Source organism: Procambarus clarkii, unplaced genomic scaffold (genome assembly GCF_040958095.1).
Source record: "Procambarus clarkii isolate CNS0578487 unplaced genomic scaffold, FALCON_Pclarkii_2.0 HiC_scaffold_927, whole genome shotgun sequence".
NCBI classification, from domain to species: Eukaryota; Metazoa; Arthropoda; class Malacostraca; order Decapoda; family Cambaridae; genus Procambarus; species Procambarus clarkii.
In genome coordinates, this window is record NW_027189959.1 from 35,001 (window position 1) to 50,000 (window position 15,000).

The 15,000-nt window shown below is 39.1% G+C and overlaps 2 long non-coding RNA genes across 2 annotated transcripts in view; one reads left to right on the top strand and one right to left on the bottom strand.

Moving 5' to 3' along the window:
* LOC138361872 (uncharacterized) overlaps window positions 1-4,012 on the top strand; it is a 7,700-nt gene extending 3,688 nt beyond the window's left edge. Inside the window, exons 2-3 of the long non-coding RNA XR_011227243.1 lie at window positions 1-10; window positions 3,705-4,012. The exon at window positions 1-10 is cut by the window's left edge and continues 107 nt beyond it. This is a non-coding gene — a long non-coding RNA (uncharacterized lncRNA). The remainder of the gene's footprint in view (window positions 11-3,704) is intronic.
* A 5,910-nt stretch (window positions 4,013-9,922) lies between these two features.
* LOC138361871 (uncharacterized) overlaps window positions 9,923-15,000 on the bottom strand; it is a 7,271-nt gene continuing 2,193 nt past the window's right edge. The window contains exons 2-3 of the long non-coding RNA XR_011227242.1: window positions 14,491-14,607; window positions 9,923-10,230 (exon numbers count right to left, since the gene is read on the bottom strand). This is a non-coding gene — a long non-coding RNA (uncharacterized lncRNA). The remainder of the gene's footprint in view (window positions 10,231-14,490; window positions 14,608-15,000) is intronic.

Consider the following 15,000-nt stretch of genomic DNA (forward strand, 5'->3'; position numbering starts at 1 on the left):
GTAGTCACAGGTAAATATATATTATATATATAATATTATATATATATAATTAACTACTTCATTGCTCAAAGCACCTTCAGACATTCTGAGAGTTGTGCTATTTTATTAATTAATTAATTAGGCTATATTTTAATGTTTTGTAATGTTTTCATTACTTTTTTTGTTTTGAAATATAAATTGTTGAGTTTTGAAACATTTTGACATTAACTATACCTGAATATTTATAAACAAAAAAATACCAGAACTATGTCCTTGACAATTGCACTAAGAAGTCTTTGCCAAAATCAGGTGCTCAGTGCAGTAGTTAAAAACTTAAAAGTTGTACCACCTCTGATGCAAGATTAGGGACCCATAGCCTCAGAGAAGAAAATAGAGAGTACTCAGAGAAGGCCTTGAATAATAGGCAGGCTGTTTGTGTGTGTTTCGACGGTAAGCTTGCTGACACCATATGTAATTACCTAAGTGTAGTTACAGGATTAGAGCTACGCTCGTGGTGTCCCGTCTACCCAGCACTCTTTGTCACACAATGCTTTGAAACTACTGACGGTCTTGGCCGCCACCACCTTCTCATTTAACTTTTCCAACCGTCTACCACTCTGTATGCGAAAGGAAATTTTTGTATATTTCTTTGGCATCTTTGTTTAGTTAGTTTAAATCTATGACCTTTTGTTCTTGAAGTTCCAGGTCTCGGGAAATCTTCCCTATCGATTTTATCAATTCCTGTTACTATTTTGTACATAGTGATTTTATCACCTCTTTTTGTTGTCTTCTAGTTTTGGCATATTTAATGCCTCTGACCTCTCCACATAGCTCTTGCCCTTTAGTTCTGGGAGCCACTTAGTAGCATGTCTTTGCACCTTTTCCAGTTTGTTGATGTGCTTCTTAAGATATGGGCACCACATAACCGCTGCATATTCTAGCCTTGGCCGAACAAAACTCGTGAACAATTTCTTTAGTATTTCGCCATCCATGTATTTAAACGAAATTCTGAAGTTAGAAAGCGTGGCATAGGCTCCATACACAACGTTCTTTATGTGGGCCTCAAGTGATAGTTTTCTATCTAGAATCAACCCTAGACCTCTTTCTTTTATCAGAATTATATAAAGATTTCTCACATAATTTGTAGGTTGTGTGGGATCTATGTTCTATTCCACGTTCCATTACATGGCATTTATTCACATTAAATTTCATTTGCCAAGTGGTGCTCCATATACTTATTTTGTCCAGGTCTTCTTGAAGGGCATGACAATCATCTAAATTTCTTATCCATCCCATTATCTTAGCATCATCAGCAAACATGTTTATATAATTCTGTATTCCAACTGGTAGATCATTTATGTAGGCAATGAACATTTCTGGTGCATGTACTGTGGTACTCCACTTGTGACACTTCTCCAGTCCGATTGCCTCTGATTACTGCCCTCATTTTTCTATCAGTCAGAAAATTTTTCATCCATGTTAGAAGCTTACCTGTCACCCATCCAAAATTTTCTAGTTTCCAGAAGAACCTCTTATGTGGAACTCTGTCGAAAGCCTTTTTTATGTCTAGATAGATGCAGTCAACCCAACTACCTTTTTCCTTTAAAATCTCTGTGGCTCAATCATAGAAACTGAGTAAATTCGATACACAGGATCTTCCAGATCGAAAACAATACTGTCTGTGTGATATTATATAATTTCTCTCCAGGTGTTCTACCCATTTAGTTTTTATTATTTTTTTTTTGTTTTCAATCCTTTCACTGTTACACTTGTCAATGATTCAGGTCTATAACTGAGAGGGGTGGGGTCTTCCCTGTTGCCACTTTTGTAGATTGGAACTATGTTAGCCTTTTTCCACATGTTTGCTATGACTCCTATACACAGGGATGCCTGAAAGATCAGGTGAAGTGGAAGGCTGAGCTCAGATGCACATTCTCTCAGAACCCATGGTGAAACTCCATCTGGACCAACTGCTTTGTTCTTACTTAGCTCCTTTAGCATATTTTCCACTTCATCTCTAGACACCTCTATACGCTCTATGAAGTTCTCAGAAATTCTTATTGTGTCTGGTTCTCTTAAGATTTCATTTTGTATAAACACACTTTGGAACTTTTGGTTTAATGTTTCACACATTGCATTATCATTTTCTGTGAATCTGTTTCCAATTTTCAACCTCTGGATATTATCCTTTACCTGCAATTTGTTGTTTATGAATTTGTAGAATAGGCCCAGTTCTGTTTTACATTTATCCATTATCCCTTTTTAAAAATTTCTTTCTGCCTCTTCCCTTACTGCTGTATAGTTGTTTCTCGCATCTTTGTATCGCTGGTATGATTGGGGGTTTGGCTTCTTTCTATTTTGATACCTGCTTGATGGGGTTCTGCTCTTCTACTCCCCAAGCCCGGCCCGAGGCCAGGCTCGACTTGTGAGAGTTTGGTCCACCAGGCTGTTGCTTGGAGCGGCCCGCAGGGCCACATACCCACAACATCCCGGCTGATCCGGAACTTCTCTTAGAAAACAATCCAGTTTTCTCCTGAAGATGTCCACGGTTGTTCCGGCAGGAACAACCGTGCAACCGTGCTCTGAAGGGGAAAGTGAATACTGAGCAGTACTCGAGACGGGACAACATAAGTGACTTGAAGAGTACAACCATTGTGATGGGATCCCTGGATTTGAAAGTTCTCATAATCCATCCGATCATTTTTCTGGCTGACGCAATATTTGTATGCTCCCTAAACATTAGATCGTCGGACATCATTATTCCCAAATCCTTGACATGCTGTTTTTCTACTATGGGAAGATTTGATTGTTTTGTACCCTGTATTATGTTTCAGATCCTCATTTTTGCCATACCTGAAATTTATCACTGTTAAACATCATGTTATTTTCTGCTGCCCAATCGAAAACTTTGTTGACATCTGCTTGTAGTTTTTCAATGTCTTTCATTCCATTTTTGTGTCTTTTGGTCTGTGGCCCTCTCTCAATTTCTGTTGAACCAATCCTGTTTTCTGGCCCTGCATCTCTGTTTTGGTATGAATGTTTGTGTGCCTTCATTGTATATTTTGCAAAATTTGGCATACATTTAATTTACTTCCCTGTCTAGCAACAAGTCTGCCTAATTACTTATTAAAAAAAAATTTGAAGTTCCCCATAGTGACCTCTCTCTCTTGAAATCAAGTTTATCAACTGTTTCAATGTCCCCATTTTCTGTGTGTGTGTGTTTGGAGGCTAAGCTTCCTGATACCATGTGTGTGTGTGTTTGGAGGCTAAGCTTGCTGATACCATGTGTGTGTGTGTGTGTTTTGAGGCTAAGCTTGCTGATACCATGTGTGTGTGTGTTTGGAGGCTAAGCTTGCTGATACCATGTGTGTGTGTGTGTTTGGAGGCTAAGTTTGCTAACACCTTGTGTGTACTCACCTGTTTAAATAATAATAGGGGTGTGTACCACCTCTGGTGTAATTGTAGGGACCCACAGCCTTGAAGAAAATAAAGAGTATTCAGAGAAGACCTTGTGGATTCTCACTGAACACTTATCTTTTCTTCTCCTACCACCCCTCTTATTTTGTTTTATGCTGTATTCTATTATATATCATATAAATACATAGCCAAATGGCAATATTTATTATGTCTATACAAAAAGAAGACATCCACTTTATTTTTTTTCTCTCCTTTGTTTCTATGTGGATTTTGTTGTGACTAATGATTCTCCTCCTTCCCGTCAACAGGTCTTCCTCACTGGGCTTGCTCGGCTTTTGTGTTACTGTGAGGGTGCCATCATCGTTTACCCTTCAAGACTGACTCATGCTGGCATTGCATTTGTGGACTTCCCTTCACAGTAAACAGTCCTTCTCCATATGGTGATTGTCCAGGGCAAGCAGGGTGTGACTGCCATCTTGGAGAAGCAGGGTCTTTTAATATGAAGAATCTTCCGTCTTCTCTACTTACGCCAGCTTGTGCCGGCCTTGCATTCTTGTTACTTCATGTCCCTTGGGCCTTTTTTATTTATTTTACATAATAAATTTTTTTATTAATACCCGTGTTTCACAAGAGATCCTTAACATTTTAAGCACCAATTGTATTGACTAATGTACGTCTTGTAACCTTTAAGACATAAATAGACAAGACATAGATAAATGAGTGAATAATACTGAGTGACTAGGTTAGGGCGAGGAACATAGTACAGTGTCTGGCTTTGGAAGAATGCCTACTGTTTTAGAAACCTTATTGCCATGATCATAATCGTATGGGTTAAAAAGCATTTGTTGTCACTCCTACACTGTGGCTTGTTGGGCTTGAAACCTTTGCTCCTTGTTCGTGTTACATCTGACCTTTTGAAGAAATTGTATGAATCAATATCCTCCAAATTGTTCAGTATTTTAAAGGTTTCGCTCTATTACTCTCTCATTTGCATATATCTAAGCATATAGATTAGATATAGATTTAGATTAGATTTTTTAGTCAGGTAAAGGTACATACATTGCAGATGAGTTACAAAGGGAAAGACAATGACTAGAGTTCACTAGCTCTATTGGAAGAGAAACGTCTGCAAGACAAGTGTGGGCAAAAATTAAGGTAGCTAAGGGGAGCAGAGCCCGGCCTGCGGCTCACAACGACCCCCAGGGTAAGGCTGAAGAACTAATACACAAGTGGAGTGATGCAGCATCATCATCCTCCCTCCCTGCAGAAGTAAGCAGGGAACAGCTCCTCCGACATAATGACAGAAGGATTAGGATAACAAGAGCACAATCTAGTGATGACGAGTATGGGGAACCAATTACAGCCAAGGAAGTAAAGGGGGCTATGAAAAGGGTAAAAGTACAGCACCTGGTGAAGATGGCGTCACCTACGACATACTCAATGCACTGTGTGAAGTGTCTGGCAATCCACTACTCCACCTGTTTAACAAGTCATTCCTATGTGGAGTGTTGCCCACACAATGGAAACACGCAATAATGGTCCCAATACCGAAACCCAATGACCCTGGCAATTATAGACCTATCAGTCTCATGTCATGCACTTGCAAGATGCTTGAAAGGATCATCCTAAACCGACTATTGCACAAAATAGGCAGGTTAGGGGAGGGGTCAATGGATTTGTTAAAGGACGGAGGACAGCAAACTATAGTTAATTACCTTGCTAATGATACAGCTAAGTACTCCCAATAAACTCGCACCTCGGGGCAAAATTTTAAAATTTAAAATACAATACCTAAAGCCACTAATACGCATAGCGTTTCGGGCAAGTATATACGAAGTAAAACCCAAACAAAGAACTGACTCCGTAGGACCCATAAAAGATGAGACTAACAATTTTAAGTTGTATCATAAAAGGGCGGCAAACACTCTCAATGAATACCTAACATCAGTGTTCACACTAGAAAGCTTGAATGACAGCCCATCACCAACACAAATGTTTGTCGGAGGTAAGGAGAATGAATTAAGAGAAATACCAATTACACGCGACACAATCAGGAAGAGCATTGACAAACTAAAAGACTCAGAAGCCCAAAGTGTAAATGGATTTAAGTCCCAAGTCGTAAAGGAACTGGCAAATTAATTGGGTGGTTGTAGGTAGGAGCTGCCTCGTATGGGCCGGTGGGCCTTCTGCAGTTGCCTTTGTTCTTGTGTTCTTATGTTGAGTAACAACATTTGCAAATTTGCAGATGATACAAAAATAGGTAGGGAAATTAACACGGAAGAAGACTCACTATCACTTCAAGTTGATCTAAATAGGGTTTTGAAATGGTCAAAAGATTGACAGATGCAGTTTAATGCTGATAAATGTAAAGTTTTGAGACTAGGTAATGATGATAGTTACAAGATATGAGCTAGATGGTGTTGAGATTGCGAAGTCGGATTGTGAAAGGGATCTGGGAGTTATGATTAGTAAGAATTTAAAACAAAAGGATCAATGCATGAATGCTCGTAATAAGGCAAATAGGACACTGGGATTTATTAATCGAAGTGTTAGTAACAAGACACCTGGTGTGGTTCTTCAGCTATATCTTGCTCTGGTTAGGCCCCATTTACATTATGCAGTTCAGTTTTGGTCGCCATATTATAGAATGAATATAAATTCACTTGAACGTGTCTAGAGTAGGGTGACTAAGTTAATTCCCCAAAATAGAAATCTTTTATATGAAGAAAGATTAACAAAGCTTAAATTGCATTCACTGGAAAAGCGAAGAGTTAGGGGTGATATGATAGAGGTTTACAAGTGGATGAATGGACATAACAAAGGGGATATTAGTAGGGTATTAAAAGTATCAACACATGACAGAACACAAAACAATGGGTATAAATTGGATAAGTTTAGATTTAGGAAAGACTTGGGTAAATACTGGTTTGGCAACAGGGTTGTTGATTTGTGGAACCAATTACCGCGTAACGTGGTGGAGGTGGGGTCCCTCGATTGTTTCAAGCGTGGGTTGGACATGTATATGAGTGGGTTTGGGTGGTTATAGATAGGAGCTGCCTCGTATGGGCCAATAGGCCTTCTGCAGTTACCTTTATTCTTATGCTCTTAATTCACTATGCTTGCCAGTGAAACTCCTTTTCAGAAAATCGCTGGACCATGGAATAGTTCCCCTAGTAACAGTTGAAGGTGATGTAGTGATCGAGTAATCCTTATACTCCATTATCTCATCATCATAATGGCATAACTAATTACACAAGCATTAATCCTATCCCTATTTACAGGTAACGGTTTTCCACCCTTCTATATCTTACTGTGAGGTGTCGTTACCGTACATAAGCAAGCGACTTGAGAATAGCACATTACGGGCTATTCATGCCCGTGCCACCTCTTGGGTGGCTTAATCTTTATAAATAAATCAGAATAGCACACACCACACGGGAGACATCTCCCGTCACGCAGGGTGCAGTCGCACCTCCACAGATCTCCAGTATCAGCTCTTGATATTGGTAATGGCTCAAAAGGGCCACCACTTACGGGGTATTCATGCCCGTGTCACCTCTTGGGTGGCTTAATCTTCATCAATCAATCGAATAGCACACAGTACAATCTCCAGTCAAGAATGTAGCACTCGGCGTGTACAGTTCTAATCGACCCAAGACGCTACAGCCTCGACACAGCAGACAGCAGACTACGACCGTTGTTCAGGTCCATGTAAACTACATCTACCCGAAGTCCTTCGTCTGAATAGCCAGTTACCAGTTACAGGAGATACTTTTTCACCCACAGAGTTATTAACTCATGGAACCGCCTACCCACCGAAGCGGTACGTGGCAAAACGATGCTGATTTTCAAAATATACCTGGAAAAGATCATTCCTCCCTACACCTGGGGGGTACCTTCGTTAAAGTAAAAAGGTATACAGAAATAACAAAGAAAATAGATATGAATACTATTACCTTCGATGTTAGTAGTAGTTGTGCAAGTGAGGAGAAAGAAAAAATATTACGGAGTTCATGGATGAAAGTAGATTGATAATATTATCTTGGAACGTTAATGGATTAAAAACTAGAGCGGTGGATGTACACTATTATACTCTTAGAGAGAATATTAACATAGTAGCACTCCAGGAAACTGGGGATAGGGATGGTAACAATCTGAACATGAAGATGAACATGTTGAACATGAAGATGTTCAACTGCTGGGCGAGCCCTCTCCTACTCATCTGAGGGGAGGGAGATTAGATTATGCTTGTTTGATAAATGCTGAGGGCATAGAGGAGAATTGTCTTACTGTGGATGAAATGCTAAGAGATTTTGCATTACAAATACAGCTTAAACTAGATAAAAAGCATGCCTGCCTTCAGAGGAAAAGCTTAAAGTTTAATAAGGGAGAATTAAGGGGTCTTGTTGGTCATATTAAGTCTTGGTATGATACTTATAAGCCAGTTTCGGCAGAAGCATTTTATTAAGATTTAATTAAGGAGGTAGATGTATTTAATGCAACATTGAACCGGAAAACATCTGGTATAGAAAAGCATCCCCCATAAAAGTGTGCGGAGAAGAGAAAGGAAATTTGGAGCAAGTATTGGCAGGAGTTTGCAGAGAAAGTTAGGAGTAACAAACTTGAAGGAAATCTGGCAAGACATAAATGAAATAAGGGGTAAAAAGCATAATTTTGTTGCACATCCTGACCCGTAAGGAATTGCAAAAGGTCTCGTAAATAAATGGGCGGAAGCTGCCAAACTTAGTTCATTTAATTACCCGCTGTAACGAGAGAGTCGTTTGATTCTTGCAAAGATCTAAGAAAGGATTTTATACTTACAGCAGGTAACAGTGGTGATGTCACTTGCACAGGTATTACCAGAGAAGAACTAATAACGGCGATTAAAGTTGGGAAATCTACCGCCCCCTAGGGAGGATGGAGTAACTTTTGAAATACTTAATGAACTTGCCATTATGACGAAAAGCCCGCTGTTAGACCTCTTTAATATTAGTTATAAAGAGGGCAGAATTCCCAGTAAATGAAAAAGAACTATGATCATCCTTATCCCTAAAGCCAATGGAGAGTACAGACCTGTGTCTTTAACCTCGTGTTTTTGTAAAATGATGGAGAGGATCATTTTAAATAAACTTTTGTATATAATAGGTGATCAGCTGTCTAATAATTTTTCGGGTTCCTCAGAGGAAAAAGTACCTCTGACTGTATTATTAAATGTCTAGCTAATGGTAATGATTATTATAGAATTTTTATTGATTTATAAGGAGCTTTTGATAAAGCCAACAAAGAGGTTATTTTATATGAATTAGCTAGTCTTGGTGTTGAAGGGAGATTATTGCGCTGGATAGGGGATTATCTTCAGGAAAGGAGGGCTCAGGTGTGGTATCAAGGTTGTATGGTTCAAGGTATCAAGGTCAAGAACTCTGCACACCTCAGGGAGGAGTGTTGAGTCTCACCCTGTTTTATGTACTAATGAATAAGATAGCATCTGAGAAATACTCAAATTGGGTAACTCCAATCATATATGCTGATGATATTTTGTTTCAGGGCAAAGATATTTCAAAGATTCAAACAGTGTTGGACAATTTCGGAAACCAGTGTCACCACATGGGACTAGTGGTTAATGAAGACAAAACTAAAGTTTGAATGTAGAAGTCGGAGGCCCATTATATTGGAAATAAACGGTAAAAATATAGAGAGTTAATATATATAAATATTTAGGCATATATGTTGGATATACCTATGAGAGTTTGGAAACTGAGATGAACAGACTGTTGAGTCAATGTCGGAAGAGATTACAACCTCTGAAGGCCTTGGCATGCTGTGGAAAGGAGTGGGAGTCCAAGTGCTACGAATGATGTACTTGAGTACTGTAAGATTTCTTATTGATTATGCTGCACCTGTCATTTCTTGTTTTGGTAAAGGTAGGATGGGCAAGTTGGAGAAGATACAAAATGAAGCCGTTGGGGGTCGTTGTGAGCCGCTGCTACCTTAATTTTTGCCCACACTTGTCTTGCAGACGTTTCTCTTCCAATAGAGCTAGTGAACTTTAGTCAATGTCTTTCCCTTTGTAACTCATCTGCAATGTATGTACCTTTACCTGAATAAAAAATCTAATCTAAATCTATATCTAATCTATATGCTTAGATATATGCAAATGAGAGAGTAATAGAGCGAAACCTTTAAAATACTGAACAATTTGGAGGATATTGATTCATACAATTTCTTCAAAAGGTCAGATGTAACACGAACAAGGAGCAAAGGTTTCAAGCTCAACAAGCCACAGTGTAGGAGTGACAACAAATGCTTTTTAACCCATACGATTATGATCATGGCAATAAGGTTTCTAAAACAGTAGGCATTCTTCCAAAGCCAGACACTGTACTATGTTCCTCGCCCTAACCTAGTCACTCAGTATTATTCACTCATTTATCTATGTCTTGTCTATTTATGTCTTAAAGGTTACAAGACGTACATTAGTCAATACAATTGGTGCTTAAAATGTTAAGGATCTCTTGTGAAACACGGGTATTAATAAAAAAATTTATTATGTAAAATAAATAAAAAAGGCCCAAGGGCCATGAAGTAACAAGAATGCAAGGCCGGCACAAGCTGGCGTAAGTAGAGAAGACGGAAGATTCTTCATATTAAAAGACCCTGCTTCTCCAAGATGGCAGTCACACCCTGCTTGCCCTGGACAATCACCATATGGAGAAGGACTGTTTGCTGTGAAGGGAAGTCCACAAATGCAATGCCAGCATGAGTCAGTCTTGAAGGGTAAACGATGATGGCACCCTCACAGTAACACAAAAGCCGAGCAAGCCCAGTGAGGAAGACCTGTTGACGGGAAGGAGGAGAATCATTAGTCACAACAAAATCCACATAGAAACAAAGGAGAGAAAAAAATAAAGTGGATTTCTTCTTTTTGTATAGACATAATAAATATTGCCATTTGGCTATGTATTTATATGATATATAATAGAATACAGCATAAAACAAAATAAGAGGGGTGATAGGAGAAGAAAAGATTAGTGTTCAGTGAGAATCCACAAGGTCTTCTCTGAATACTCTATTTTCTTCAAGGCTGTGGGTCCCTACAATTGCACCAGAGGTGGTACACACCCCTATTATTATTTAAACAGGTGAGTACACACACGGTGTTAGCAAACTTAGCCTCCAAACACACACACACACATGGTATCAGCAAACTTAGCCTCCAAACACACACACACACACATGGTATCAGCAAGCTTAGCCTCCAAACACACACACACATGGTATCAGCAAGCTTAGCCTCCAAATACACACATGGTATCAGCAAGCTTAGCCTCTAAACACACACACACACACACAAACGGTATCAGCAAGCTTAGCCTCCAAACACACACACACACATGGTATCAGCAAGCTTAGCCTCCAAACACACACACACACATGGTATCAGCAAACTTAGCCTCCAAACACACACATACACACATGGTATCAGCAAGCTTAGCTTCCAAACACACACACACACATGGTATCAGCAAGCTTAGCCTCCAAACACACACACACACATGGTATCAGCAAGCTTAGCCTCCAAACACACACACACACATGATATCAGCAAGCTTAGCCTCCAAACACACACACACACACATGGTATCAGCAAGCTTAGCCACCAAACACACACACACACACATGGTATCAGCAAGCTTAGCCTCCAAACACACACACACATGGTATCAGCAAGCTTAGCCTCCAAACACACACACACATGGTATCAGCAAGCTTAGCCTCCAAACACACACACACACACACACATGGTATCAGCAAGCTTAGCCTCCAAACACACACACACATGGTATCAGCAAGCTTAGCCTCCAAACACACACACACATGGTATCAGCAAGCTTAGCCTCCAAACACACACACACAGAAAATGGGGACATTGAAACAGTTGATAAACTTGATTTCAAGAGAGAGAGGTCACTATGGGGAACTTCAATTTTTTTTTAATAAGTAATTAGGCAGACTTGTTGCTAGACAGGGAAGTAAATTAAATGTATGCCAAATTTTGCAAAATATACAATGAAGGCACACAAACATTCATACCAAAACAGAGATGCAGGGCCAGAAAACAGGATTGGTTCAACAGAAATTGAGAGAGGGCCACAGACCAAAAGACACAAAAATGGAATGAAAGACATTGAAAAACTACAAGCAGATGTCAACAAAGTTTTCGATTGGGCAGCAGAAAATAACATGATGTTTAACAGTGATAAATTTCAGGTATGGCAAAAATGAGGATCTGAAACATAATACAGGGTACAAAACACAATCGAATCTTCCTATAGTAGAAAAACAGCATGTCAAGGATTTGGGAATAATGATGTCCGACGATCTAATGTTTAGGGAGCATAACCAAGCAAATATTGCGTCAGCCAGAAAAATGATCGGATGGATTATGAGAACTTTCAAATCCAGGGATCCCATCACAATGGTTGTACTCTTCAAGTCACTTATGTTGTCCCGTCTCGAGTACTGCTCAGTATTCACTTTCCCCTTCAGAGCACGGTTGCACGGTTGTTCCTGCCGGAACAACCGTGGACATCTTCAGGAGAAAACTGGACTGTTTTCTAAGAGAAGTTCCGGATCAGCCGGGATGTTGTGGGTATGTGGCCCTGCGGGCCGCTCCAAGCAACAGCCTGGTGGACCAAACTCTCACAAGTCGAGCCTGGCCTCGGGCCGGGCTTGGGGAGTAGAAGAGCAGAACCCCATCAAGCAGGTATCAATATAGAAAGAAGCCAAACCCCCAATCATACCAGCGATACAAAGATGCGAGAAACAACTATACAGCAGTAAGGGAAGAGGCAGAAAGAAATTTTTAAAAAGGGATAATGGATAAATGTAAAACAGAACTGGGCCTATTCTACAAATTCATAAACAACAAATTGCAGGTAAAGGATAATATCCAGAGGTTGAAAATTGGAAACAGATTCACAGAAAATGATAATGCAATGTGTGAAACATTAAACCAAAAGTTCCAAAGTGTGTTTATACAAAATGAAATCTTAAGAGAACCAGACACAATAAGAATTTCTGAGAACATCATAGAGCGTATAGAGGTGTCTAGAGATGAAGTGGAAAATATGCTAAAGGAGCTAAGTAAGAACAAAGCAGTTGGTCCAGATGGAGTTTCACCATGGGTTCTGAGAGAATGTGCATCTGAGCTCAGCCTTTCACTTCACCTGATCTTTCAGGCATCCCTGTGTACAGGAGTCATAGCAAACATGTGAAAAAAGGCTAACATAGTTCCAATCTACAAAAGTGGCAACAGGGAAGACCCCACCCCTCTCAGTTATAGACCTGAATCATTGACAAGTGTAACAGTGAAAAGATTGAAAAAAAAAAAACTAAAAACTAAATGGGTAGAACACCTGGAGAGAAATTATATAATATCACACAGACAGTATTGTTTTCGATCTGGAAGATCCTGTGTATCGAATTTACTCAGTTTCTATGATTGAGCCACAGAGATTTTAAAGGAAAAAGGTAGTTGGGTCGACTGCATCTATCTAGACATTAAAAAGGCTTTCTACAGAGTTCCACATAAGAGGTTGTTCTGGAAACTAGAAAATTTTGGATGGGTGACAGGTAAGCTTCTAACATGGATGAAAAATTTTCTGACTGATAGAAAAATGAGGGCAGTAATCAGAGGCAATCGGACTGGAGAAGTGTCACAAGTGGAGTACCACAGTACATGCACCAGAAATGTTCATTGTCTACATAAATGATCTGCCAGTTGGAATACAGAATTATATAAACATGTTTGCTGATGATGCTAAGATAATGGGATGGATAAGAAATTTAGATGATTGTCATGCCCTTCAAGAAAACCTGGACAAAATAAATATATGGAGCACCACTTGGCAAATGAAATTTAATGTGAATAAATGCCATGTTATGGAATGTGGAATAGAACATAGATCCCACACAACCTACAAATTATGTGAGAAATCTTTATATAATTCTGATAAAAGAAAGAGGTCTAGGGTTGATTCTAGATAGAAAACTATCACTTGAGGCCCACATAAAGAACGTTGTGTGAGGAGCCTATGCCACGCTTTCTAACTTCAGAATTTCGTTTAAATACATGGATGGCGAAATACTAAAGAAATTGTTCACGAGTTTTTTTCGGCCAAGGCTAGAATATGCAGCGGTTGTGTGGTGCCCATATCTTAAGAAGCACATCAACAAACTGGAAAAGGTGCAAAGACATGCTACTAAGTGGCTCCCAGAACTAAAGGGCAAGAGCTATGTGGAGAGGTCAGAGGCATTATATATGCCAAAACTAGAAGACAACAAAAAGAGGTGATAAAATCACTATGTACAAAATAGTAACAGGAATTGATAAAATCGATAGGGAAGATTTCCCGAGACCTGGAACTTCAAGAACAAAAGGTCATAGATTTAAACTAACTAAACAAAGATGCCAAAGAAATATAAAAAAATTTCCTTTCGCATACAGAGTGGTACACGGTTGGAACAAGTTAAGTGAGAAGGTGGTGGCGGCCAAGACCGTCAGTAGTTTCAAAGCATTATGTGACAAAGAGTGCTGGGTAGACGGGACACCACGAGCGTAGCTCTAATCCTGTAACTACACTTAGGTAACTACATTTGGTGTCAGCAAGCTTACCGTCGAAACACACACAAACAGCCTGCCTATTATTCAAGGCCTTCTCTGAGTACTCTCTATTTTCTTCTCTGAGGCTATGGGTCCCTAATCTTGCACCAGAGGTGGTACAACTTTTAAGTTTTTAACTACTGCACTGAGCACCTGATTTTGGCAAAGACTTCTTAGTGCAATTGTCAAGGACATAGTTCTGGTATTTTTTTGTTTATAAATATTCAGGTATAGTTAATGTCAAAATGTTTCAAAACTCAACAATTTATATTTCAAAACAAAAAAAGTAATGAAAACATTACAAAACATTAAAATATAGCCTAATTAATTAATTAATAAAATAGCACAACTCTCAGAATGTCTAAAGGTGCTTTGAGCAATGAAGTAGTTAATTTTATATATATAATATTATATATATAATATATATTTACCTGTGACTACTGCTTAGCAAAAATTTGATCTCTGTGAAAATTGGTCTCGTCATTGCTAGGAGATATTTTAAGACCATGATTTGCTGTGGATGGCACTGTAGTCTTCAAGTCATCAATCTAAAAATAGAGGTAATCTTTTAAAATGTAAATTTTGTATAAAAAAAAATGCAAAAATAAATTGCAAGAATAATATGAAGTTATTATACAATTTTTTTTAATTATTTAAATATTTGTGAGACATTATTAAGAAATGTATGAAGTACAGATTCTCTAAGACCTGATATGTATCTGCTTATGTTCCACCACATTACATTCAGGGCTGAAGAGAAAACACAGCCAGTAAGGTAATGATCACTTAGGATGGACTGGGATGCTACATGTAGGTTGGGGCTAAGCTGCGTGAGGCTAGGATGCCCAGCCTGCCTTGTCTAGGCTGGGCTGGGCTAGGCAACACTAGGAAGGAGTCAACAAATCTCTGGAGTGCCTTACTTTTCCTGATATCCTTAAAAA